Here is a 27903-nt window from a genome sequence, read left to right as displayed (position 1 = left end):
CGACCCCTGCTCTAGAACTCTAGAACAAGATCATTTTCCAGCAAGAAATGTTTGCTAATTGTGCATTTATTAAAAACCCGCAAATGAATATGCCGTGAAATATATTATTCATAAAATAGAATAAACAGAATTTCAAATTACATTTTTTTTGTTAAACACTTTGACAGTGTAGAATCTTTATTAGGGTTGTTAGATAAGTAAGGTAATTTTTTTGCCTGAGCCAAAGAACCTTCTAAATATGGGCTGGGAGACTGGCCTTAAATATACAGTTTTGCTGGCATATGCTACTACTTTCATGATGTGTGTTTAGTTATTGAGACATGTTGTTTTATTCTTAGCTGACACACACTCAGAAGCAACAGCCAATGCTGCAACTGAGGAGAAAATCACTGAAAAGGCTCCAGTCAAAACAGGTAATTCATTTGATTTACTTTGAGTTACTGAGGTGTTTCCTGGGTGCTCAGCTCACCGCTTATGCTCAGCTCTCCGCTACCACCCCTGCGCTGACTCGGGAGGGTGAAGACGAATACACGCTGTCCTCCGAACCGTGTGCCGTCAGCCGACCACTTTTTTTCACACTGCGGACTCACCATGTAGCCACCCAAGAGCTACAGCGTCGGAGCTACTAACCCATAACTGGAAACTTGAACTATTTTTGGTCTGACATTACTAGGGTCCTGTGTTTTACACAACCTGCTTTCTTAGGCTGCACTTCATTCCTCCCACCGCAAGGTGGTCATGTAGTCTGCTTAATTAAACCACTTATTGATTAATAATCTCCCGATTCCTTTAATCATCTCAATTAGTCATTCTATTAACGTGCATTGGTGCGTTGATTAGGCGGCAGCAGCAGCTACGGACATTTATTTAGTCATGCATCCCTTTATTACTAATACATCTTATTCAATATGATTTCTTAGAATGTGTAAATAAATCATTCCTTCGATGTTATTTTCGATTTGACAGAGGGATTTGTTTGTGCTAATATTCCCCTGGAAAAAATGGATAAATGTAAAAAAATGCAGGAGCAATTCCTACAGCAGGTCAACTGAGAAGGGAATATCTACCCCAAATTGCTGAGTTACACAAGATGAAAATTGTACAACTGGTAAAGATGTCTGACAGTGTATCTGTAGTTACTGACGAGAATACAAATACAAAAGAAATACAATTGCTCAAAGATGTGAAAAAAAGGTCTCTCGATTTCTCTTTTAACGCATCCATTTATTCAATTACCATTTATACTCATCATAATTAGCTGTTTTTTCTAATTAGTCGAAGTGTAATGTATTGATTTTTTAATTGTGAATTCGATTAGTATAACTGGAGTGGCTGCAGGGACATCTAGGGGATAGCAGTTGAATTACAATTGAAACAAACAGGTTGCGTAAAACGCAGGACCCTATACATTACATGAAGTGGACAATTAGGGTTACAAGTACTGAGTAATTACTTATGTGCTTACATTGTTTTTACTTTGGCCAATCAGGAGAGACTGACTTTGCAAGTGATGACTTCTATGGAAGATGGCATGGTTCCTGCTAGCTTCATTTTACTGACAGATTTCTGAAAACTCAGGCGATCATTTCACTGTTTCTTTTACAGAGTTTCAGCAATACTAAGTGAAGCAACAGCAGCAGCAGCATTCAGTGCAATGAGGCTTTCTTGCTCTAGCAGGTTTGTTATTGATCTCCATAGTAACATTGCTCTAGCGGGTTTGTTATTGATCTCCATAGTAACATTGCTCTAGCAGGTTTGTTACTGATCTCCATAGTAACATTGCTCTAGCAGGTTTGTTATTGATCTCCATAGTAACATTGCTCTAGCAGGTTTGTTATTGATCTCCATAGTCACATTGCTCTAGTGGGTTTGTTATTGATCTCCATAGTAACATTGCTCTAGCGGGTTTGTTATTGATCTCCATAGTAACATTGCTCTAGCGGGTTTGTTACTGATCTCCATAGTAACATTGCTCTAGCGGGTTTGTTATTGATCTCCATAGTAACATTGCTCTAGCGGGTTTCTTATTGATCTCCATAGTAACATTGCTCTAACAGGTTTGTTATTGATCTCCAATGTAACATTGCTCTAGCAGGTTTGTTATTGATCTCCATAGTCACATTGCTCTAGCAGGTTTGTTATTGATCTCCATAGTAACATTGCTCTACCTGGTTTGTTATTGATCTCCATAGTAACATTGCTCTAGCAGGTTTGTTATTGATCTCCATAGTAACATTGCTCTAGTGGGTTTGTTATTGATCTCCATAGTCACATTGCTCTAGCGGGTTTGTTATTGATCTCCATAGTAACATTGCTCTAGCGGGTTTGTTATTGATCTCCATAGTAACATTGCTCTAGCAGGTTTGTTATTGATCTCCATAGTAACATTGCTCTAGCAGGTTTGTTATTGATCTCCATAGTAACATTGCTCTAGCAGGTTTGTTATTGATCTCCATAGTAACGTTGCTCTAGCGGGTTTGTTATTGATCTCCATAGTAACATTGCTCTAGCGGGTTTGTTATTGATCTCCATAGTAACATTGCTCTAGCGGGTTTGTTATTGATCTCCATAGTAACATTGCTCTAGCAGGTTTGTTATTGATCTCCATAGTCACATTGCTCTAGCGGGTTTGTTATTGATCTCCATAGTAACATTGCTCTAGCGGGTTTGTTATTGATCTCCATAGTAACATTGCTCTAGTGGGTTTGTTATTGATCTCCATAGTAACATTGCTCTAGCGGGTTTGTTATTGATCTCCATAGTAACATTGCTCTACCTGGTTTGTTATTGATCTCCATAGTAACATTGCTCTAGCAGGTTTGTTATTGATCTCCATAGTAACATTGCTCTAGTGGGTTTGTTATTGATCTCCATGGTAACATTGCTCTAGCGGGTTTGTTATTGATCTCCATAGTCACATTGCTCTAGCGGGTTTGTTATTGATCTCCATAGTCACATTGCTCTAGCGGGTTTGTTATTGATCTCCATAGTAACTTTGCTCTAGCGGGTTTGTTATTGATCTCCATAGTCACATTGCTCTAGCGGGTTTGTTATTGATCTCCATAGTAACATTGCTCTAGCGGGTTTGTTATTGATCTCCATAGTAACATTGCTCTAGCGGGTTTGTTATTGATCTCCATGGTAACATTGCTCTAGCGGGTTTGTTATTGATCTCCATAGTCACATTGCTCTAGCGGGTTTGTTATTGATCTCCATAGTAACATTGCTCTAGCGGGTTTGTTATTGATCTCCATAGTAACATTGCTCTAGCAGGTTTGTTATTGATCTCCATAGTAACATTGCTCTAGCGGGTTTGTTATTGATCTCCATAGTAACATTGCTCTAGCAGGTTTGTTATTGATCTCCATAGTAACGTTGCTCTAGCAGGTTTGTTATTGATCTCCATAGTAACATTGCTCTAGCGGGTTTGTTATTGATCTCCATAGTAACATATTAGTGGTCCTTTAATGCAAACATGTAATTCATTTTCTCACATATTTTTTCTTTCATTCTGTGTACATCATGTTACTTGATAACAATATGACTAACTGAAGGAACACAGCCTCTACTAGATCAACTACGTTTTCATTAAAAATGACAACTTCATTAAGGTCATTTAAAAAAAATGTTTTTAAGATGTTGCAGTTAAGTAAAGATATGGGGCTTGTTTGGTTATTATTCCTGCCAATTGGTTGATTTAGCGGTGACTTCAAACACCAGGTCTGTTCCAGACTGGAGCCGGGTTGAAAACAATCCCAGCAGGAGTACTGTGTATGCAAGGTTTTAGGTTTGCTTACTGCAAAAATCTTTCATAGTGTGTCATTTCCGCACAGTAGTAATGACCTGTTTGGTTCTGCCTCTCACCGTGGGGGTGTGTCCATGGCTCCTTGTCATAATGGCACACCCACCAGACAGTTCAAGAACCAATCAATCCTTGGCTATGATTCCCTGGAAACAAAAAATAACTGATAGTGTGCCATGGGTGCAGGTGTTTGTTACTCCACATGCATTCAAGAATCCAGTGATGAGGCTGTCCCTATTACAAAGAACTGTGCTGATGAGTTTGAAGTATTCTTTATCTTGTAGTTTTACTCACCATGAGCCATAGGAAACCCCAGTTTCTTCCCAACATATTTGCAGAACTTGACCCACCCGTTAATCGCAAATTAGAAGCCCAGTATTAATGGCAGGTTCCCTCTGGGGTAGAAGGAATAACCTTCTGACAAACAAAAAAGACGCCATCAGTACCAGGTTTGTAATTTGCGATTAGCAGGTGGGTCAAAGTTTTGATTTGGTCCAGGCCCTAGTTTGTATTTTATTCTGTTTTAGAAAAAGTGTTGGTAAAAGTGAATTTATGTTAAACCCTTTGTAAATATAGGCCTAAATCTCCAGTATACAGTAGTTGAGAAAGATGCTATTTCTGGTTTAAAGACCAATCAAAATGTAAAATAGTCATTGTAATGAATCTAAAGCTGTCCACTCAGAATTGCAGAACTAGAAGTACTGTACATTGCGTTCAGTTACTATGTCAGGGACATGCTGAATGAGAGCAGTGGCTTCTAGATGTTCCCCGACACACCATAACTGGGGCTTTAAGTGTTCAGTTTTTATTTGTGAGCATGTGATGTCCCTTTAGAGTACACTGCAGTGCAGTATTCAGCATGATAATATAAGAATTCATGATGAATACTAATTTCTGTAATGTTCAGGGATTTTTATTCTATGTCTGCAATTCATGATTACGGCTTCTGGTTTTTCGTTTTTTTATTTTTAATCACCCTGTGATGTCCCTTTAAACCTATTTTGAGCTTCCTAAATCAAACTCTAATTACCAAAGGAACTTGCTTCCTTTTACCCTTCTATATCTTGAGTTAACAAACAACGTGGCCTCTGCCATTGCCAATCCACTATAAACTGGGGCCCACCTAAATATCAGTGCCTGGCTTTACAGGTCTGCATGAACCACTTAGAAATGTTCCACAAATTGAGTTTGCACTTGCAAAGTGGGCAAGAGTGGTGAATAAATGATCAAACAACCAAGCAGGAGGCATTTAAAAATCACAGCTGTATTGTAGTATGTTTGTTTAACACTGTGCTTTAAATAGTGCCACTCAAACATGTCACCTGACAAGCATGGATTTCCAGATGAGATGATCTTGTGTAAATGCTCTCTGCGAATGGAAAGCACATTTTCCTGAGCTGTCTGTGAAAACAGCAAGAGGACACTACGCATGGCTCATTTGCATATCAACCTCCTCCATTTGCCTTCATTTCCACGACGCTGGGTGACACCATGGAAACCTGGAAAGTATATGGCCATTTGTCTTTTGTCTTGAGCACAATGTCTGCAGTAAATTAGAAGACATATGCTAGCTATAATACAGTGATGGTCAAAGTCAAATGATGATTTTTATTCTGGATCTTGTTATTTCCAGGTTGGTGTTTGAGAGAATCCAAGGGACCAGCTTGAGTTCAAGGCTGCAGGACCACACAAGCACTTGGCATTAGCTATTTACTGCTCCACGTCCCTTTTCATCCTGTAACAGGGTCAAGAATGCCCTGTTCAAATTGATTTTACACTTGTATGTTATTATTTTTATAAAATTATTGTATGATTTGATTAGTGCATGCTTTGTGTTGTCTGACACTTTTTGATAATTGGCTTCTCCACCTGCTTCCCTATGTTTGCCCTGTTGAGCAAATAATAATTGAATTATTGATCAATTTACGCACCTGAATATAAGTAGCACATGTTTTTACAAATGGGATGGCCATCCTGGTGTTGGTGTGTCTGTGCAGGAGTGGGAACGCAGTGTTTGGAGCGGGGGATGATGAGTGAGAGAGACTGAAACGGATCAGTAAATGGAGCATCCCGACAGTAAGTATTGGGCTGATGGTATGCCGATGTGGAATAATGAGTGTCAACGGCCGAGTGTTTTTTAGTATATTTGGTAGTCGATTGGAGTTTAAGAAGTGCACAGAATAGGTTATATTGCGATGATGGTTTCTCTCTCGCTCTCTCTCTGTGTGTTCCCTCCCCCGCACGGACATTGTGTGGTGTGGGTATTTGTACTTTTATACCGCGGTATTGTTTTTATTATGTTTTACTGTGTTTTTGAATGTGTATCTTCACTGTATTGCTGGGTAGCAGAGTTGTTGTATTTGCAGCTTAATCCATGACCTCATTCATGTGAACCTTGTTTAACTGCTTGAAATCTTGCTACCTGTTAATAGTTGAATGGAATTGTTGTTTTATAATCAGTACCATTTGAAACTAGGTGTTGCTATTGGAAGTTTACAATAAACAAATGCTTGTTAAAATGTATCTGTGATTTTCTTGGTGACCTTGTTACTACATTCTTAGATCTGTTATCTGAATAAAAAGAACCTAAAGGATCTTCTGTAATCTGTTCGGTGCCTTATTGCACTGAACTGGCGTAGTCAGGCTACATTTATACTTTTACATTCAACACTTGCTGCATCTTGTGATATTTTGTAATTAAAGGCAGGTTTGTGGTGTGTTTTTACTCTTCAGTGACCGTGGAGGTGTTACACCTGCCTGCCTCCTTTGCAGTGTAAAGTATATCAAACGTGTTCTTAAAATCTGATGAAGATTCCCATTTGAATCGTAAGTATTTTGTTTCTATTGTAGCTATTTACACACACTGCTCTGTTGGGCTCCCAGGTTGTTATCTAACAAAACGACGTATGTTGTCCTGCCATAATATTTTACATAGACTTTACTGCCCCGTGTTGCTTTCATCTTAGATGTGATCTCAGGTTCTGCTCCCTCGATCACGTTCTGCAGCATCTCATCTTGCTAATCACTCCCATATGCTTTGGTCGGCTAACAGTTTGGTCGCTGTGGCGCAATCGGTTAGCGCGTTTGGCTATTACCCGAAAGTTTGGTGGTTTTTGTTGATCGCCTTTTTGTCAATCCAGTAAACCTGTGTATTATAAGAAACGTTCAACAGCTCGGAAACACCGTAATAGAATCCTGACAAGCTGCGTCTGTTACAGTAGAAAACCGCATTATTTATTTCAGCACAGACTAGGGTTGTCTTGTATCAAGGCCCGATTGGGTTTATTACGCACATACCAACTGTTGCTCCATGAAAGATGTAATATTATTATTATTATTATTATTTATTTCTTAGCAGACGCCCTTATCCAGGGCGACTTACAATCGCAAGCAAATACATTCAAGTGTTACAATACAAGTCATACAATAAGAGCAAGAAATACAATAATTTTTTTTTCAAGTGTGACAAACCACAATTCAATAATACAGCAGATAATAGTGAGAGTTACATCAGGATATGATTAAGTGCAAAATACTACAGGTTAAACAGTTGGCAGATTACAATATTCTGAAGTACAGGATTAAATGTAGTAAAATAAGGGGCAGATAAGAGCAAAATAAAGCATATTTAAATGAAGGGTGATAGTGTCCCAGGATACAACAGAGAAGTTCTACAGGTGCTGTTTGAAGAGGTGAGTCTTAAGGAGGCGCCGGAATGTGGTCAGGGACTGGGCAGTCCTGACATCTGTAGGGAGGTCATTCCACCACTGCGGAGCAAGGGTGGAGAAGGAGCGGGCTCGGGAGGCAGGGGAGCATAGCGGAGGTAGAGCCAGTCTTCTAGTGCAGGCGGAGCGGAGAGGTCGAGTGGGGGTGTAGGGAGAGATGAGGGTCTGGAGGTAGCTGGGTGCAGTCTGGTCAAGGCATCTGTAGGCTAGTACAAGAGTCTTGAACTGGATGCGAGCGGTGATCGGGAGCCAGTGGAGCGAGCGGAGTAGTGGAGTAGCGTGGGCGAAGCGAGGCAGAGAGAACACCAGGCGGGCAGCAGAGTTCTGGATGAGCTGGAGCGGACGGGTGGCGGACGCAGGGAGGCCAACCAGGAGGGAGTTGCAGTAGTCTAGGCGGGAGAGTACCAGGGCCTGGACCAGGAGCTGGGTAGCGTAGTTGGTGAGGAAGGGTCGGATTCTTCGGATGTTGCTCAGGAAGAATCGGCAAGTGCGTGCCAGAGTGGAGATGTGCTGGGAATAAGAGAGGCAGGGGTCCAGGGTGACTCCAAGGTTCTTAGCAGAGGAAGAGGGAGAGAGTGTGGTAGATTCCAGAGGAACAGAGATAGAGAGATCAGAAGAGGGGGAGGAGGAGGGAAAGAAAAGGAGGTCAGATTTAGAGAGGTTGAGTTTGAGGTGATGCGAGTGCATCCAGGAGGAAATAGCAGACAGGCAGGTAGAGATACGGGAGGAGATGGTGGAGTCAGAGGTGGGGAAGGAGAGGAAAATCTGAGCATCATCAGCATAGAAATGGTATGAGAAACCATAGGATGCGATGAGGGGGCCCAGGGAGCGGGTGTAGAGAGAGAACAGGAGAGGACCCAAGACTGACCCTTGGGGGACTCCAGTTAAGTGAGGGTGAGGTGCGGAGGTTGCTCCACGCCAGGTTACCTGGTAAGTGTGGTTGGAGAGGTAGGAGGAGAACCAGGCCAGAGCAGTGCCAGAGATCCCCAGGTCAGCAAGAGATGAAAGTAGAATAGAGTGATCAACAGTGTAATAACAACTGTAATAACAACTGTACAAAAAGAAACGGATTGAAGCCAACCCAAAAAAGTAAGATTATTTATTTCAATATCGTTATAGCTATAAACGATGCACGCATTTTACAATAGCAATTGCTATATGACAGTGAACAATAAGTAATTTTGTTGCAGTACTGTATACAATGTGAACAGAATCAGACATTGCTCCACTGCTTCAAAGAAACATCTTCAACTTGTATTTAAAAAGGACGCCCAACGTGGGGCTCGAACCCACGACGCTGAGATTAAGAGTCTCATGCTCTACCGACTGAGCTAGCGCGGCTGTCTTGTGAAACCGACTGAGCTATTAATAATCCACTGAACAGTAGCTTTATTATAATGAAAACAGAATACACATGACCACAGTTCTGTATCAAAATTAAATCGTAAGTATTTGGTTTCCATTGTAGCTATTTAAACACACTGCTCTGAATGTTATCTAACAAAACGACGTAAATTGTGCTGCCATAATGGATTACATAGACTTTCCTTCCCCGTGTTGCTTTCTTCTTAGATGTGGTCTCAGGTTCGACTGAGTACTGCTCCCTCGATCATGTTCTGCAGCATCTCGCCTTGCTAATCACAGTACACTGCGATCCTCCGAATTCTGACGCTGCAGTAAATCACCTGGTGTGTGCGTGAACTTATTCTTTTTCTGTTTATATTAAGGAGGGCGACCTGTTTCGTCGCATTCTATATGGGATCACAAGGACACTCCTCTTACAGAAAGAAAATATACGGCAAACAGAGCGATCGCTTCACGGTTAGAAACAAATCAGAACAGTCTGTTAGCAAATTAACTTCATGAAAATACCACACAGGCATTACATAAATGTTACAGATATGTTTCGTAGACACAAAAGTTGTAACATAATTGAGTATATTTGTAAACAATCCGCCAGTAACAGTGATTATCTCACATTATCTCTAGTTTCAAACGCATTATCACAGCCGGCACAATTACGACATGGAAAAAATCCAGTGTATTTGTCCAGTACACCGAGATCTCTCGAACGTTTCAATGAGTCACCCCTTAATAAACACTGTCCGTGTTCATTTCTGTGTATATGACATTGTCTATACACAATACCTGTCATATAAGCCTATTGGTATCAAACCGATCACAATTAATGTGATCCGTGTTTTCAGGCAGATTGATAGTTTTAATCAGTCGTCGAAAAAGCAGCAGTGCTTTGCAACTGTAGTTCGTCTTGCGTACCTTTTGGTAAGATACCCACTCAGAACGTGTCCGCTTCCTCCATCCCCCTAAGGAACACTGGAGGGGTCATCAATAACAGCGAGCAGTTGGCCAAAAACAACACTCACTGTCTCCGTCACGCTGAAAAGTGAACACTCTCACTCTTCCTCGTGGATAGAGAGTCCAAACCACTTTAAAAAACGCATTTCGCTAGCAAATCGCTATAGAAATGATCCCTGAAAGTATTGTTTTATGGGCAAGTGGCCGACCGTCTCCCTCCAACTCTGAGTGGCACCGGTAGCTGTGCCGCTGACAAATTAACAGGAACTTTCATATAATGCAATTGCTGTTGCCCAGTGAGGTGTTACAACAACATTTCAAACTCATTCCAGACTGCAGGCGGTTAAAAGCTTAATTGGGTTCAAGTTTCTCGTATGATTTAAAAAGTAGGAGCCAGTTGCCTCATTTGCATTGTCTGCCTTCCTCCTTTGCACTGTGAAGTCTATCAAATTTGTGCTTAAAATCTGAACACGATTCCCATTTGAATCGTGTATATTTGGTTTCCATTTTAGCTATATGCATACACACTGTTCTGTTGAGCTCCCAGGGTGTTATCTAATAAAACACCATAATCGGTTAGCACGTTCGGTTGTTAACCGAAATGTTGGTGTTTCAAGCCCACGCAAGGATGATGCATTTTGCATTTCTTAATAGCATTAGAAAATGGCACTATAATACGTTTTTATTTCATCCAATTACACTGAAGAAAAAATGTGCTGTTTTTTTTTAATTAAAAAAATTAATTAAAAAAAAAAAAAAACCCTAGTCGTGCTGTTTGCAAAAACCCGGAATCGAAGCAGGAACCGTTACAGCCTAACACTCGCCCAGCTGAGCTATTTCAACTTAACGCGATTTTTCTATCGAGACAGCATTCTTTTCGTCAATCGCCTTTTTGTCAAGCCAGTAAACCTGCATGTAATGAGAAACGTTCAACAGTTCGGAAACACCACAATAGAATCTAATGCCTTTGCAAATGTGTTTCCAAACTGTTAGTTTTTCTCCCAAATGCGGTTTCTCAAAAAATGGTTTTGCCTACTTTTTATTATTATTATTACTTTTTCTAGAGTAAGACCAAAAGGCAAACATCCAGGAAATAGTTAAACACTGCTACAGCGCTTGAACTGTCCCAACAAACGTTTAGCTCTAAAACGTGTACATTAAAAATCTATTAACATCTTTAACACAATCATCTGTTTTCCAATAGCGGTTAATCCACATGGTGATCAATAAAGTGAATGCTGGCTTTGTTCACATATTGGCAAGATGTTTTCACGATTCACGCATATTCTGAAGAAGCACACTAGAATATGGTAATGAAAGGACAGGAAAAAAACTGCTTTATTGGCTCTGGTCTTGTAGCGTCACCTTGATTACTGTCCGTAAGAAAGTGGCATTAATCAAAAACCTAATTATGTAAGGTTCCCAATGTGCAAATACGCAGCATATTTAAACTTCTTCACAATCTTAAATCTTCCCACATGAATGTCAAATACGTACTGACAAGTACGGCCCTTTCCCAATGTAACACTCTGCTGTTTTTGAACACCAACGATGGCTTGGATATTATGTATTAAACCACGATACTATTGTTCCCACTTTCTTTCGTACTACCAAATGTGTGATGCGTGTCAGCCCTTGTGGCCTAATGGCTAAAGCACTGGCCTCCTAAGCCAGGTATTGTGAGTTCGATTCAAATCTGCTGTGTGATTTTGTTATAGGAGGCTGCGTGGTCCAGTGGTTAAAGATAAAGGGCTTGTAACCAGGAGGTCCCCCGGTACAAATCCCACCTCAGCCACTGACTCATTGTGTGACCCTGAGCAAGTCACGTAACTTTCTTGTGCTCCGTTTTCAGGTGAGATGTAACTGTAAGTGACTCTGCAGCTGATGCATAGTTCACACACCCTAGTCTCTGTAAGTCGCCATGTATAATAAAAACGAACATAATTATGGTGTAACAGAGGACAGGGACCTCTTCAGGCTAGACTAGTTCTTTTGGTGAAGTTGAACAGATGCCTAAGGATAGGCTCACGGTCAGATGAGTAGACACGGGGAGACAGGTACTTCCAGAACGTGTGGGTTTATTCAGAACGTGCATCAAGTAAACAATCCGTGTTTATAATCACCAACGAGGAGATAATATTATCCGTGTTATACTAGTATCTGTGTTATACTAGTATCTGGGTAATGCTAGTATCTGTGGTCTGTAATAAACAAGAAACAACGATTTCTATAAACCCTGCTTGTTCCAATAAACAAGGAATTAAGTAAACTAAGGAAACATTGCGATTGGCAGAGTGAATATGCATGAGCTTACTATGCTATGTTTACAATCATTAAACTTAAATCTTACGTATAAATACTGATATCAACTTAAACAGAAATGATGATGAAATACTTATAACTAAGATTATTACTTACATTTCGGCACTGACGCACAGATAGATGGATTATTCGTGTAAGAAAGGGCTTGCTTACTCTCAGCCGTCTATGACAATACAGAAAAAACGACTATCTAAGCTGACTCATAAGGAAACTGTCTCACTAAGATGACGTGTATAAAGAGAACAATATAACATTCATGAACACTAGAGGGCAGCATTTAGCCGTAAATCAAAGACTTTCTAACACAGCCGCCCCCAAATTTGTATAGAAAATTTGCAAGTCAGGAGGAAAGTCTCTGGCTGTTCAGTTGGTCTGGATATCCTCATCCTCTTCCTTGAGAAAGGGAAGCCGGATCAATCTGGCTACTGGACGGATGTAGGCCCGGTCCCGGACCTGGACTTTGGCTGTTCGGATGCGACCATCTCGTCCTCGGTGGGTCTCTGTAACCTTGCCGGTCGGCCACAGAGCACGAGGTAGCTGGGGGTCGACGATCATGACAACCTGGTCAACTGTCAAGTCTTTGCAGTCCTTGTGCCACTTCTGGCGTACCTGAAGATCTGGGAGATAATGTCTTACAAACTTGGCCCAAAAGTTGTCTGCAAGAATCTGGCTGTGGCGCCAACGGCGTCGGCCTAACAGATCGTTTGATGGGTATATCACCTGAGGAAGGGATGCGTCCCGACGTCCCATTAGAAGCACATTGGGAGTAATCGGATCCGGATCAGCTACATCTGAAGACACGTAGCCAAGGGGCTTAGAATTCAGAATCCCTTCAACTTCGATGAGGACGGTGCATAGAACAGGCTCAGTCACAGTACGGTCACCAAGCACCACGCGCAGAGCATTCTTCACCGACTTAATCTCACGTTCCCAGGTTCCACCGAAGTGCGGAGCGTTTGGCGGGTTGAATCGGAAGGTCACTTTCTGATCGGCAAGCTGCTGTTTAAGTGAAGGCTCCATGCTGGCGATAGCCTCTTGTAGTTCATTATCTCCACCACGAAAGTTGGTGCCTCGATCAGAAAGGATTTCAAAGGGCTTGCCCCGTCGAGAGACGAAGCGTCGGAATGCCATCAGGAAGGCATCCGTGTCGAGGTTCTCCAAGAGGTCAAGGTGGACGCAACGGGTCGTTAGGCACTTGAATATAATGCCCCAGCGTTTCTCTGTTCTCCGACCAATTTTGATGGTGAAAGGACCGAAGCAGTCTACTCCTGTAGACCAGAAAGGGGGCTTATAAAGGCGTAAGCGTGCAGGAGGCAAGTCTGCCATTTTCGGCACTTCAGGGTTGGCGCGCCACCTACGGCATTGTTGGCAGGTGTATTGGTGTCGGCGGATGGCCTCTCGGCTGCGTAGTATCCAATACTTACGCCTGATTTCAGCAAGGACTCGTTCTGGTCCAGGGTGGAGAAGCCTTTCATCGTAGTCTTGTATGAGGAGCTTTGTTATTGGATGGCTCGGGTCCAACACAATGGGATGGATTGAATCTGGGTCCAGGCCCTCAGCTTGGCGTAGCCTACCCCCTACTCTAATGAGTCTGAGGCACTGGTCATACTCGGGTGAAAGAGTCCATAGACGGCTATTTGCTGGTATATCTTTGCCTGTCTCAAGGGCATTCAACTCCCCTGAAAAGCTATCTGCCTGAACTTGCTGTAAGAGGAGGATCTCGGCCTCCATCCGGCGTTCAGCTGTCTGTGTGGAACTTGTATCGCTGCTGGCCGCCCCATCAAGGGACTGCTGTGTGGCTACGATCAGGTCATTCCAGGTGCTGAACTGACTAGGATTGGGAAGGTTGATAGACTGTTGTATGGAGACATTTCCACAGAACACTGCTTTCTTCAATTCAGCGGGATCCTCTCCATACTCCGCGGATGGTATTGACGGCCATTTCTCTGGTGGCTGAGACAGAAAAGGAGGACCATGTCTCCAGCGGTTGTGCTGACCTAGTTCTCGCAGGGATTTACCTCGTGTTATGTCGTCTGCCGGATTATTGGCCGTGTCCACGTAACGCCATTTTCTGACATCGGTGAGATTCTGAATCTCTGACACTCGGGTGCCTACAAATACCTTGTACCTGCAGGAGTCAGATTTCAGCCAGGTGAGGACAGTTGTGGAGTCGCTCCATAAAAGCACCTGTGTGATAGGCAGAGTCAGTTCTGTGCAGAGCATTTGGGCGAGCTGGGCTCCGGTGAGCGCTGCGCAGAGTTCAAGGCGTGGCATGGAAAGCTGGTGTTTGGGAGCTACACGGGATCTAGCCATGATGAAGCTGACGTGGATGTGGCCATAATTGTCTTCCGTGCGAAGGTAAGCAACTGAGCCATATATGCGCTCAGCAGCGTCACAGAAGATATGAAGATCCCTCTTTGAGGTTGATACGTTGGCACAAGGTGGGATGTAGCACCTTGGCATTGTAACTCTCGGTAGGTCACTGAGCTCACTCTCCCAGGTAAGCCATCGCTCCAGCAGACTCTGAGGTTTGATAGGATCATCCCAACCTCTTTCTGTCTTCCATAGATCTTGGACGAGTACCTTGGCTCTGGCTGTATATGGAGTGATATAACCAAGGGGGTCATATTGACTGGCGAGAACCTTATAAATATTCCTCATGGTTGGCTCTGGGTACTCTACTGGGCGGTGTTTATAGCCTATCTCATCTGTACTGCAGTTCCAGCGTAGCCCAAGAGTAGGTTCTTGGGGGTCCCCGCTGCTCTGAGAGAGCCACAATTCACAGCTTTCAGATCTCGTTTCGGGAGGTAGGTGTTCGACTACAGAGGGCAAGTTGCTGGCCCACTGTCTGATTTCAAAGCCGCCGGATGACAGTTGATTGCGCATCTTGTCAATGAGCTGTTTAGCGGCAGCTGCCGTAGTCAAACTTTGTAAGCAGTTGTCGACATAGAAGGCCTTGTCGATGGAGTCTAGGACATCTTCATTTCCATCACTGTTGTCATGTGCGTGCTTACGTAAGGCGAAAGTGGCACAGCAGGGGCTGCAGGTAGTGCCAAAGGGCAAGACTTGCCATTCGTAGACATTTGGGGGTTTGTCCCGTTCCATGCCTCTCCAAATGAATCTGAGCAGCGGCTTGTCTGCAGGCAGGAGGCGTACCTGGTGAAACATAGCTTTTATGTCACCACAGATTGCGACTTTGTGTTGTCTGAATCTGAGTAGTACTCCTAGCAGGGATGGACCGAGGGTAGGTCCCGGGAGCAGATGATTATTCAGCACTAGACCATCATGTTGGTAGGAGCAGTTGAACACCAGTCGGTTCTTGCCATTGTGCTGCACTACGTGATGCGGGAAATACCAAGATTCTTCTGAAGCTTCAACTTCTTCTTGACTCAGTATCTTTACATACCCTGCATCTACTAGCTGTTGGATTAGTTGGTTATGAACTTGAGCAAGTTGTGGATCCTTTGCAAGGCGTCGCTCCGTGCGTCGAAGGTTGGGGAGTACCGCCTCCTTCGTTGCTTGGAAGTGGGGGCTGTCTTGGACTCGAAGTAATGGTGTGGCGTAGCGCTGTACTCCTTTTTCGTCCACTCTAATGGTCTTTGCCTCCAGTAGTTCTATAGCCTGCTGATCTTGCTTTGATCGGGTTGCATGTTTCTCATTAATGAATGGTAGGGTGTCCACCTGCCAGAGTCTCTCAACATTCTTCAGCAGATCAGATGTTGAAGGCATAATAGCCGTCAGCAAACATTGCTGTTCACTGGTTTGTTGCTTGAGAAAACTAGCAGGACCCTGTAGCGCCCAGCCTAGGTTGGTACAAACTGCAACTGGAGCCCCAGGCGGGCCTAAATTCACTGGCTTTATGGGTATTACCAGATGTGGGAAGTCTGAACCAATTAGGACCATCGGATGAGCCTTGTCTATCTGGGGTAATGGGAGCCCACGAAGATGAGGGTAGCGCTTCTGTAGGACATTAGTTGGGTAAGAATACTCTGAAAGACCGAGAGTATCCGCTGTGAAGGCATGATGTATCTTGTACTTCGTGCTGGGATCATCAGCAGGGGATATGTCAAACGTGACTGAAGCACCACGAACTTGTACAATGTCCTGTCGCACTGTTCGGAGTGTCATCGTTTCTGGTTGTTTTTTTAACTTGAGCTGTTGGACTGCTGGAGTCAAGACGACTGTCCTCTCGGATCCATCATCCTGTACAGCATAAGTTTCGACGGTTTGGCCTGCATGGTGTAGAAGCACTTTCACCACCTTCAGCATCACATTGTGAGGGCGGTTTGGCCGGTCGAAGTAGATAGTTTCAGGCTCGATGCCAGTCATAAGAACGTTCTTGCATCCTTTCTGAACAGCATCATGCAGGACAGTAAGGTGCAGCTCCTTACATGTGTTGCAAGGCTTCTTGAGGGTGCAAAACTCTGGAGAGTGTGATCGTCCACATCTCCAACAGCGTTCTTTCTCTGTAATCCACTTGATAATCTGTTCCGTGGAGAGCTTCTTGAACTCTGCACATGCATTGAGATAGTGTTCACTATTATCGCAACGGGGGCAGTATGGTTTCGGCTTGTCTTTCCTCTTTGTAGGTGATATCGGACTGGTTGAGGAGCGTGACGTTGGATTGGCTGGCATGGACTCTGTATTGTAGTACACTGATGTTGGTTGCTGTTTCTTCTTGAATGTACAGCATTGCTCCTTCTTATCTGGCTTTTGGGTCTCTCCCTTATAGAGGACGGCTGCCCGGTTAGATATTCGTTTAGCGCGTGACTTGGTCTGCAGCCAGGCGGACAAGTCACAGAGAGTGTAAGTTTGGTCTGCATCAGCTCTCAGTATGCCACGGTTGATGCAGTACTCCACGAATCCATCACGGTAGCTTGCAGGTAGCTTGCTCATGAGTCGGTCGACGTGTGAGCCGCACTTTAGTTCGTATCCATTCTCTCCTTCGAGAGATTGCAGCATGCCAACCAGGGAGTGCACCGCTAGAGCGAAGTCATCAAAGTCTTCAGCGTCTCCAAACTTAATTGGTGGAGCATTCATGATGGTACCTATCTCACACTGAACAAGTTGACGTGGCTGCCCATATTTATCCTTCAGGGCCTGGAGTGCAGCAGTGTATGGCTTGGGGTCGTGCATATAAGCCTTGGCTAACTTGTATGCACTGGGGAGTTTTAGGCGACCTAACAGCACTTGGTACTTGTACTGCTCGGTGAGGTGACTATGGTTGTACATAAGGCTGTCTAGTGCCATCTTGAGGAGGGCAAAGTCACTCTCTTTACCATTCTCGAAGTAGGGAAGGGTAGGCTTCGGTATACCATGTGAGGAGGCAATTAGCAGGTCCATCAGGTTTGGTGCAGGAAGTACCCCAGGTGGATACATAGGTTGCATGTATGGTGATGCTGCTGGTAATGCCTGGTAGGCTACCGATGAACAGGGTGTTTCTCCTACTGAGGGGTGAAGAGGCGTATTGACAGGGTGAGGCTGTTGTAGGTTAGCTGCTCCAGGTATAAACGATGAGACTGTGTCATGGACAGCAGGTGGTAAGTTGGCTGGAGAAGCCTGATTGACTAGGTAAATAGGTACTGATCCCGTAGGTAGCACATTGTGGCCCGGGTCAGTCCCTGTGGTGGTGGGTGCTTGCCATATTGGACTTTGGATAGGTTGGGAAGGCTGGGCGACCGCAGAACTGTCTGTGGTGCAGTCCCATTGCAGTGATAGGCCTACAGCCTTGGGCTGACTGGCTGGAGGGTAGGGCGTTGCCTCAGCGTTCAGAGTGCTCTGTTGGGCATTAGAACCAGTCTTGGTCTGCTGGGGGCCTGTAGGAGGCATTGCAGTGTTGCTCACTGAAGTAATGGTAAGCTGTTCTGCACCGGCATCACCTGAAAGTGACGTGATGCCCTCACTTTGTTCATTTTCTTTGATGAATGATGTAATCATCTGAGCTTCTTCTAGTTGTCTTTCTACCTTCCTGAGGCGCCGTTGTCTCCACAGTTGTTGTGTAATCATTTCTCTCTGTCGGAGGGCCTCACAGGCTTGATAATCTAGTTGTCTGTATTGTTCATCAGCCCTGTTGTCCTCAGCTATCTGACGTTTCAGCTCTTCCAGTTCGGCTCGTTTTTGTTCTTCCCGGAGAATGGCTGACTGTGAATCCCTGAGTGATGTGCTTGAGGCATGGCTGCGTGCGGTGCGTGAGCTGAGCTGTGTGATACGGCTGCTTCGCTGAGATGCGATATCAAACTTTCTGCTCTGGCATGAGCGTGATCTGCTTTGGGTGCTTGCCTCGCTCTGTGGTGCTCGGGCATGTTGTGTGGTGATGGGTGCCCGTGACGGGTGGTATCCCATGTCATAGTCTGAAAGGTATTGCGGAATTTGTCTCTCCCGGGGGATACGGGCACACACTGATGGCTGGCTGCCTGTACTGACGGTTGGGCCCAGTGGTTGGGATATTGTCACTGTACAGACAGTCGGGGTGTCCACTACGGTGGTGGTGGCAACAGCAGGATAAGGTAGGCTGGTAGTTAATGGGTTAACTGGGTTCACAGCACTGGAGATATCCATGCTGTCTGCACTGGCGCCGTGGGTGACAGGATTAGGTCCATCAGCATTTTGCTTGTTATCCATTTTATACTTAGGTCAGTCTGTTCAGTAAGATCCGGCTCGAAGGACCATGTAACAGAGGACAGGGACCTCTTCAGGCTAGACTAGTTCTTTTGGTGAAGTTGAACAGATGCCTAAGGATAGGCTCACGGTCAGATGAGTAGACACGGGGAGACAGGTACTTCCAGAACGTGTGGGTTTATTCAGAACGTGCATCAAGTAAACAATCCGTGTTTATAATCACCAACGAGGAGATAATATTATCCGTGTTATACTAGTATCTGTGTTATACTAGTATCTGGGTAATGCTAGTATCTGTGGTCTGTAATAAACAAGAAACAACGATTTCTATAAACCCTGCTTGTTCCAATAAACAAGGAATTAAGTAAACTAAGGAAACATTGCGATTGGCAGAGTGAATATGCATGAGCTTACTATGCTATGTTTACAATCATTAAACTTAAATCTTACGTATAAATACTGATATCAACTTAAACAGAAATGATGATGAAATACTTATAACTAAGATTATTACTTACATTTCGGCACTGACGCACAGATAGATGGATTATTCGTGTAAGAAAGGGCTTGCTTACTCTCAGCCGTCTATGACAATACAGAAAAAACGACTATCTAAGCTGACTCATAAGGAAACTGTCTCACTAAGATGACGTGTATAAAGAGAACAATATAACATTCAAGAACACTAGAGGGCAGCATTTAGCCGTAAATCAAAGACTTTCTAACAATGGTATGTTTTATTAGCATGTGATATTTTGTAGATCTTGTTATCTGCTAAGTCCGCTCACGCTTTCCAGAACGTGCTCGAGTGCTCTGGCAGCAGCCATGAAGCAAGTCAATTTTTCCGTTGAAATAAATAACTACTCTGTTTTTGTGGATGGGGGTGTTTTTTGAAAAGATCAGTTAAATAGCTACGTATTTTGAAATAATGATGTATTCATTATTATGAACGTTAACAGAAATTATATTGTATTTACATTTCCCACGTGTGCTTGCCTTGTACAATTCTGACAGAGTTTCAACAAAGGCATTTGACTTCGGTTCATTAGTTAGCCCTACTGCCATCTACAACATTACTGCGGGTGTCATTTACTTCTTTTGGATGTTTTCACAAACAATTGTGCGAGCATGTAGTCGTGGCCGAGTGGTTAAGGCGATGGACTAGAAATCCATTGGGGTTTCCCCGCGCAGGTTCGAATCCTGCCGACTACGTAAGCTTTGTTTTTAATTGATTGTATGTGTTCATAGTTAATACATGTTTAAAGCTCAGGAAGTCTGAAATATTACTGGTTGTACTTCATATCGCTTCGGTTCATTTTGTTAAAGATTGTTCATTTTGGCACCATTACAAATGCTGTGGTTTCTGGAAGAAAAGCCATGGCCCGTACGGGGATCGAACCCGCGAAGGATGTGGTGAGGTGCAGGCTTGCGGTGACTTTCTCTCATTTAACGACCTTGTGATTTGAATACTAACAAGAAAAACAAATCAAATTACCAAGCGTTCGGTGGACGTTTTAAGAAATAAATGAACAAAAAGATTTGTCAGAAGTGGGATTCGAACCCACGCCTCCAGAGAGACTGCGACCTGAACGCAGCGCCTTAGACCGCTCGGCCATCCTAACTGACACCGACGACTATGCCCAACAATGCAGTACACTGCTGAACCTCCAATGTCTGACGCTGCAGTAAATCACCTGGTGTGCGTGAACTTATTCTTTTTCTCTTTCTATTAAGGAGGGCGACCTGTTTCGTCGCATTCTATATGGGATCACAAGGACACCCCTCTTACAGAAAGAAAATATACGGCAAACAGAGCGATCGCTTCACGGTTAGAAACAAATCAGAACAGTCTGTTAGCAAATTAACTTCATGAAAAAACCACACAGGCATTACATAAATGTTACAGATATGTTTCGTAGACAAAACAGTTGTAACATAATTGAGTACATTTGTAAACAATCCGCCAGTAACAGTGATTATCTCACATTATCTCTAGTTTCAAACGCATTATCACAGGCGGCACAATTACGACATGGAAAAAATCCAGTATATTTGTCCAGTACACCTAGATCTCTCGAACATTTAAATGAGTCAGCCCTTAATAAACACTGTCCGTGTTCATTTCTGTGTATCTGACATTGTCTATCCACAATACCTGTCATGTAAGCCGATTGGTATCAAACCGATCACAATTGATGTGATCCGTGTTTTCAGTCAGATTGATAGTTTTAATCAATCATCGAAAAAGCAGCAGTGCTTTGCAACTGTAGTTCGTCTTGCGTACCTTTTGGTAAGATACCCACTCAGAACGTGTCCGCTTCCTCCATCCCCCTAAGGAACACTGGAGGGGTCATCAATAACAGCGAGCAGTTGGCCAAAAACAACACTCACTGTCTCCTTCACGCTCAAAAGCGAACACTCTCACTCTTCCTCGTGGCTAGCGAGTCCAAACACTTTAAAAACGCATTTCGCTAGCAAATCGCTATAGAAATGATCCCTGAAAGTATTGTTTTATGGGTAAGTGGCCGACCGTCTCCCTCCAACTCTGAATGGCACCGGTAGCTGTGCCGCTGACAAATTAACAGGAACTTTCATATAATGCAATTGCTTAGCCCAGTGAGGTGTTACAACAGCATTTCAAACTCATTCCAGACTGCAGGCGGTTAAAAGCTTAATTGGGTTCAAGTTTCTCGTATGATTTAAAATGTAGGAGCCAGTTGCCTCATTTGCCTTGTCTGCCTTCCTCCTTTGCACTGTGAAGTCTATCAAATTTGTGCTTAAAATCTGAATACGATTCCCATTTGAATCGTGTATATTTGGTTTCCATTTTAGCAATATGCATACACACTGTTCTGTCGAGCTCCAAGGGTGTTATCCAATAAAACACCATAATCGGTTAGCACGTTCGGCTGTTAATCAAAAGGTTGGTGTTTCAAGCCCACGCAGGGATGATGCTTTTTGCATTTCTTTATCGCATTAGAAAATGGCACTATAATACTTTTTTATTTCCTCCAATTACACTGAAGAAAAAATGTGCTGTTTTTTTAATTCAAAAAATTAATTAAAAAAAAAAAAAAAACCCTAGTCGTGCTGTTTGCAAAAACCCGGTATCGAAGCAGGGACCGTTACAATCTAACACTCGCCCAGCTGAGCTATTTCTGCTTGACACGATTTTTCTATCGAGACAGCATTCTTTTCGTCAATCGCCTTTTTGTCAAGCCAGTAAACCTGCATGTAATGAGAAACGTTCAACAGTTCGGAAACACCACAATAGAATCCAATGCCTTTGCAAATGTGTTTCCAAACTGTTAGTTTTTCTCCCAAATGCGGTTTCTCAAAAAATGGTTTTGCCTCCTTTTTAGTATTATTATTACTTTTTCTAGAGTAAGACCAAAAGGCAAACATCCAGGAAATAGTTAAACACTGCTACAGCGCTTGAACTGTCCGAACAAACGTTTAGCTCTAAAACGTGTACATTAAAAATCTATTAACATCTTTAACACAATCATCTGTTTTCCAATAGCGGTTAATCCACATGGTGATCAATAAAGTGAATGCTGGCTTTGTTCACATATTGGCAAAATGTTTTCACGATTCACGCATATTCTGAACAAGCACACTAGAATATGGTAATGAAATGACAGGAAAATAACTGCTTTATTGGCTCTGGTCTTGTAGCGTCACCTTGATTACTGTCCGTAAGAAAGTGGCATTAATCAAAAACCTAATTATGTAAGGTTCCCAATGCGCAAATACGCAGCATATTTAAACTTCTTCACAATCTTAAATCTTCCCACATGAATGTCAAATAAGTACTGACAAGTACGGCCCTTTCCCAATGTAACACTCTGCTGTGTTTGAACACCAACGATGGCTTGGATAGTATGTATTAAACCACGATACTATTGTTCCCACTTTCTTTAGTACTAACAAATGTGTTTTTCCTGTCAGCCCTTGTGGCCTAATGGATAAGGCACTGGCCTCCTAAGCCTGAGATTGTGGGTTCGAGTCCCATCTGGGGTGTGATTTTGTTATAGGAGGCTGCGTGGTCCAGTGGTTAAAGATAAAGGGCTTGTAACCAGGAGGTCCCCCGGTACAAATCCCACCTCAGCTATTGACTCATTGTGTGACCCTGAGCAAGTCACTTCACTTCCTTGTGCTCCGTTTTCGGGTGAGATGTAACTGTAAGTGACTCTGCAGCTGATGCATAGTTCACACACCCTAGTCTCTGTAAGTCGCCGTGTATAATAAAAACGAACATAATTATGGTATGTTTTATTAGCATGTGATATTTTGTATATCTTGTTATCTGCTAAGTCCGCTCACGCTTTCCAGAACGCGCTCGAGTGCTCTGGCAGCAGCCATGAAGCAAGTCAATTTTTCAGTTGAAATAAATAACTACTCTGTTTTTGTGGATGGGGGTGTTTTTTGAAAAGATCAGTTAAATAGCTACGTATTTTGAAATAATGATGTATTCATTATTATGAACGTTAACAGAAATTATATTGTATTTACATTTCCCACGTGTGCTTGCCTTGTACAATTCTGACAGAGTTTCAACAAAGGCATTTGACTTCGGTTCATTAGTTAGCCCTACTGCCATCTACAACATTACTGCGGGTGTCATTTACTTCTTTTGGATGTTTTCACAAACAATCGTGCGAGCATGTAGTCGTGGCCGAGTGGTTAAGGCGATGGACTAGAAATCCATTGGGGTTTCCCCGCGCAGGTTCGAATAATGCCGACTATGTAAGCTTTGTTTTTAATTGATTGTATGTGTTCATAGTTAATACATGTTTAAAGCTCAGGAAGTCTGAAATATTACTGGTTGTACTTCATATCGCTTCGGTTCATTTTGTTAAAGATTGTTCATTTTGGCACCATTACAAATGCTGTGGTTTCTTTAAAGAAGAAAAGCCATGGCCCGTACGGGGATCGAACCCGCGAAGGATGTGGTGAGGTGCAGGCTTGCGGTGACTTTCTCTCATTTAACGACCTTGTGATTTGAATACTAACAAGAAAAACAAATCAAATTACCAAGCATTCGGTGGACGTTTTAAGAAATAAATGAACAAAAAGATTTGTCAGAAGTGGGATTCGAACCCACGCCTCCAGAAAGACTGCGACCTGAACGCAGCGCCTTAGACCGCTCGGCCATCCTGACCGACACCGACGACTGTGCCCAACACTGCAGTACACTGCTGAACCTCCAATGTCTGACGCTGCAGTAAATCACCTGGTGTGTGCGTGAACTTATTCTTTTTCTCTTTCTATTAAGGAGGGCGACCTGTTTCGTCGCATTCTATATGGGATCACAAGGACACCCCTCTTACAGAAAGAAAATATACGGCAAACAGAGCGATCGCTTCACGGTTAGAAACAAATCAGAACAGTCTGTTAGCAAATTAACTTCATGAAAAAAACACACAGGCATTACATAAATGTTACAGATATGTTTCGTAGACAAAACAGTTGTAACATAATTGAGTACATTTGTAAACAATCCGCCAGTAACAGTGATTATCTCACACCATCTCTAGTTTCAAACGCATTATCACAGGCGGCACAATTACGACATGGAAAAAATCCAGTATATTTGTCCAGTACACCTAGATCTCTCGAACATTTAAATGAGTCAGCCCTTAATAAACACTGTCCGTGTTCATTTCTGTGTATCTGACATTGTCTATCCACAATACCTGTCATGTGAGCCGATTGGTATCAAACCGATCACAATTGATGTGATCCGTGTTTTCAGTCAGATTGATAGTTTTAATCAATCATCGAAAAAGCAGCAGTGCTTTGCAACTGTAGTTCGTCTTGCGTACCTCTTGGTAAGATACCCACTCAGAACGTGTCCGCTTCCTCCATCCCCCTAAGGAACACTGGAGGGGTCATCAATAACAGCGAGCAGTTGGCCAAAAACAACACTCACTGTCTCCTTCACGCTCAAAAGCGAACACTCTCACTCTTCCTCGTGGCTAGCGAGTCCAAACACTTTAAAAACGCATTTCGCTAGCAAATCGCTATAGAAATGATCCCTGAAAGTATTGTTTTATGGGTAAGTTGCCGACCGTCTCCCTCCAACTCTGAATGGCACCGGTAGCTGTGCCGCTGACAAATTAACAGGAACTTTCATATAATGCAATTGCTTAGCCCAGTGCGGTGTTACAACAACATTTCAAACTCATTCCAGACTGCAGGCGGTTAAAAGCTTAATTGGGTTCAAGTTTCTCGTATGATTTAAAATGTAGGAGCCAGTTGCCTCATTTGCATTGTCTGCCTTCCTCCTTTGCACTGTGAAGTCTATCAAATTTGTGCTTAAAATCTGAATACGATTCCCATTTGAATCGTGTATATTTGGTTTCCATTTTAGCAATATGCATACACACTGTTCTGTCGAGCTCCCAGGGTGTTATCCAATAATACACCATACTCGGTTAGCACGTTCGGCTGTTAATCAAAAGGTTGGTGTTTCAAGCCCACGCAGGGATGATGCTTTTTGCATTTCTTTATCGCATTAGAAAATGGCACTATAATACTTTTTATTTCCTCCAATTACACTGAAGAAAAAATGTGCTGTTTTTTTTTAATTCAAAAAATTAATTAAAAAAAAAACAAAAAAAACCTAGTCGTGCTGTTTGCAAAAACCCGGTATCGATGCAGGGACCGTTACAGTCTAACACTCGCCCAGCTGAGCTATTTCTGCTTGACGCGATTTTTCTATCGAGACAGCATTCTTTTCGTCAATCGCCTTTTTGTCAAGCCAGTAAACATGCATGTAATGAGAAACGTTCAACAGTTCGGAAACACCACAATAGAATCCAATGCCTTTGCAAATGTGTTTCCAAACTGTTAGTTTTTCTCCCAAATGCGGTTTCTCAAAAAATGGTTTTGCCTACTTTTTAGTATTATTATTACTTTTTCTAGAGTAAGACCAAAAGGCAAACATCCAGGAAATAGTTAAACACTGCTACAGCGCTTGAACTGTCCCAACAAACGTTTAGCTCTAAAACGTGTACATTAAAAATCTATTAACATCTTTAACACAATCATCTGTTTTCCAATAGCGGTTAATCCACATGGTGATCAATAAAGTGAATGCTGGCTTTGTTCACATATTGGCAAGATGTTTTCACGATTCACGCATATTCTGAACAAGCACACTAGAATATGGTAATGAAATGACAGGAAAATAACTGCTTTATTGGCTCTGGTCTTGTAGCGTCACCTTGATTACTGTCCGTAAGAAAGTGGCATTAATCAAAAACCTAATTATGTAAGGTTCCCAATGCGCAAATACGCAGCATATTTAAACTTCTTCACAATCTTAAATCTTCCCACATGAATGTCAAATAAGTACTGACAAGTACGGCCCTTTCCCAATGTAACACTCTGCTGTGTTTGAACACCAACGATGGCTTGGATAGTATGTATTAAACCACGATACTATTGTTCCCACTTTCTTTAGTACTAACAAATGTGTTTTTCCTGTCAGCCCTTGTGGCCTAATGGATAAGGCACTGGCCTCCTAAGCCTGAGATTGTGGGTTCGAGTCCCATCTGGGGTGTGATTTTGTTATAGGAGGCTGCGTGGTCCAGTGGTTAAAGATAAAGGGCTTGTAACCAGGAGGTCCCCCGGTACAAATCCCACCTCAGCCACTGACTCATTGTGTGACCCTGAGCAAGTCACTTCACTTCCTTGTGCTCCGTTTTCGGGTGAGATGTAACTGTAAGTGACTCTGCAGCTGATGCATAGTTCACACACCCTAGTCTCTGTAAGTCGCCATGTATAATAAAAACGAACATAATTATGGTATGTTTTATTAGCATGTGATATTTTGTAGATCTTGTTATCTGCTAAGTCCGCTCACGCTTTCCAGAACGTGCTCGAGTGCTCTGGCAGCAGCCATGAAGCAAGTCAATTTTTCCGTTGAAATAAATAACTACTCTGTTTTTGTGGATGGGGGTGTTTTTTGAAAAGATCAGTTAAATAGCTACGTATTTTGAAATAATGATGTATTCATTATTATGAACGTTAACAGAAATTATATTGTATTTACATTTCCCACGTGTGCTTGCCTTGTACAATTCTGACAGAGTTTCAACAAAGGCATTTGACTTCGGTTCATTAGTTAGCCCTACTGCCATCTACAACATTACTGCGGGTGTCATTTACTTCTTTTGGATGTTTTCACAAACAATCGTGCGAGCATGTAGTCGTGGCCGAGTGGTTAAGGCGATGGACTAGAAATCCATTGGGGTTTCCCCGCGCAGGTTCGAATCCTGCCAACTACGTAAGCTTTGTTTTTAATTGATTGTATGTGTTCATAGTTAATACATGTTTAAAGCGCAGGAAGTCTGAAATATTACTGGTTGTACTTCATATCGCTTCGGTTCATTTTGTTAAAGATTGTTCATTTTGGCACCATTACAAATGCTGTGGTTTCTTTAAAGAAGAAAAGCCATGGCCCGTACGGGGATCGAACCCGCGAAGGATGTGGTGAGGTGCAGGCTTGCGGTGACTTTCTCTCATTTAACGACCTTGTGATTTGAATACTAACAAGAAAAACAAATCAAATTACCAAGCATTCGGTGGACGTTTTAAGAAATAAATGAACAAAAAGATTTGTCAGAAGTGGGATTCGAACCCACGCCTCCAGAGAGACTGCGACCTGAACGCAGCGCCTTAGACCGCTCGGCCATCCTAACTGACACCGACGACTATGCCCAACAATGCAGTACACTGCTGAACCTCCAATGTCTGACGCTGCAGTAAATCACCTGGTGTGTGCGTGAACTTATTCTTTTTCTCTTTCTATTAAGGAGGGCGACCTGTTTCGTCGCATTCTATATGGGATCACAAGGACACCCCTCTTACAGAAAGAAAATATACGGCAAACAGAGCGATCGCTTCACGGTTAGAAACAAATCAGAACAGTCTGTTAGCAAATTAACTTCATGAAAAAACCACACAGGCATTACATAAATGTTACAGATATGTTTCGTAGACAAAACAGTTGTAACATAATTGAGTACATTTGTAAACAATCCGCCAGTAACAGTGATTATCTCACATTATCTCTAGTTTCAAACGCATTATCACAGGCGGCACAATTAC

General features: G+C 42.9%; 11 non-coding genes across 11 annotated transcripts; 5 read left to right on the top strand and 6 right to left on the bottom strand.

Annotated features, from left to right (window-relative positions):
- Nucleotides 1-9818: 9818 nt before the first annotated feature.
- LOC131705439 (small nucleolar RNA U3) lies at nucleotides 9819-10035 on the bottom strand. Its single transcript, XR_009310395.1, has one exon. It is a non-coding gene; the product is annotated as a small nucleolar RNA U3 (small nucleolar RNA).
- Nucleotides 10036-19913: 9878 nt separating this feature from the next.
- Nucleotides 19914-19995, top strand: trnas-aga (transfer RNA serine (anticodon AGA)). Its single transcript has one exon. It is a non-coding gene; the product is annotated as a tRNA-Ser (tRNA).
- A 328-nt stretch (nucleotides 19996-20323) lies between these two features.
- Nucleotides 20324-20405, bottom strand: trnal-cag (transfer RNA leucine (anticodon CAG)). Its single transcript has one exon. It is a non-coding gene; the product is annotated as a tRNA-Leu (tRNA).
- A 676-nt stretch (nucleotides 20406-21081) lies between these two features.
- Nucleotides 21082-21296, bottom strand: LOC131705397 (small nucleolar RNA U3). The gene has a single exon (XR_009310354.1). It is a non-coding gene; the product is annotated as a small nucleolar RNA U3 (small nucleolar RNA).
- A 1437-nt stretch (nucleotides 21297-22733) lies between these two features.
- trnar-ccu (transfer RNA arginine (anticodon CCU)) lies at nucleotides 22734-22806 on the top strand. The gene has a single exon. It is a non-coding gene; the product is annotated as a tRNA-Arg (tRNA).
- A 645-nt stretch (nucleotides 22807-23451) lies between these two features.
- Nucleotides 23452-23533, top strand: trnas-aga (transfer RNA serine (anticodon AGA)). Its single transcript has one exon. It is a non-coding gene; the product is annotated as a tRNA-Ser (tRNA).
- Nucleotides 23534-23865: 332 nt separating this feature from the next.
- Nucleotides 23866-23947, bottom strand: trnal-cag (transfer RNA leucine (anticodon CAG)). Its single transcript has one exon. It is a non-coding gene; the product is annotated as a tRNA-Leu (tRNA).
- A 678-nt stretch (nucleotides 23948-24625) lies between these two features.
- On the bottom strand, nucleotides 24626-24840 carry LOC131705396 (small nucleolar RNA U3). The gene has a single exon (XR_009310353.1). It is a non-coding gene; the product is annotated as a small nucleolar RNA U3 (small nucleolar RNA).
- A 1440-nt stretch (nucleotides 24841-26280) lies between these two features.
- Nucleotides 26281-26353, top strand: trnar-ccu (transfer RNA arginine (anticodon CCU)). Its single transcript has one exon. It is a non-coding gene; the product is annotated as a tRNA-Arg (tRNA).
- Nucleotides 26354-26998: 645 nt separating this feature from the next.
- trnas-aga (transfer RNA serine (anticodon AGA)) lies at nucleotides 26999-27080 on the top strand. Its single transcript has one exon. It is a non-coding gene; the product is annotated as a tRNA-Ser (tRNA).
- Nucleotides 27081-27412: 332 nt separating this feature from the next.
- Nucleotides 27413-27494, bottom strand: trnal-cag (transfer RNA leucine (anticodon CAG)). The gene has a single exon. It is a non-coding gene; the product is annotated as a tRNA-Leu (tRNA).
- Between the last annotated feature and the right edge of the window lie 409 nt (nucleotides 27495-27903).

The sequence above is a fragment of the Acipenser ruthenus genome, chromosome 35, assembly GCF_902713425.1.
Source record: "Acipenser ruthenus chromosome 35, fAciRut3.2 maternal haplotype, whole genome shotgun sequence".
Lineage (NCBI taxonomy): Eukaryota > Metazoa > Chordata > Actinopteri > Acipenseriformes > Acipenseridae > Acipenser > Acipenser ruthenus.
Note: the sequence above shows the minus strand (reverse complement) of the source record. Positions and strands in the feature narration are given on the sequence as shown.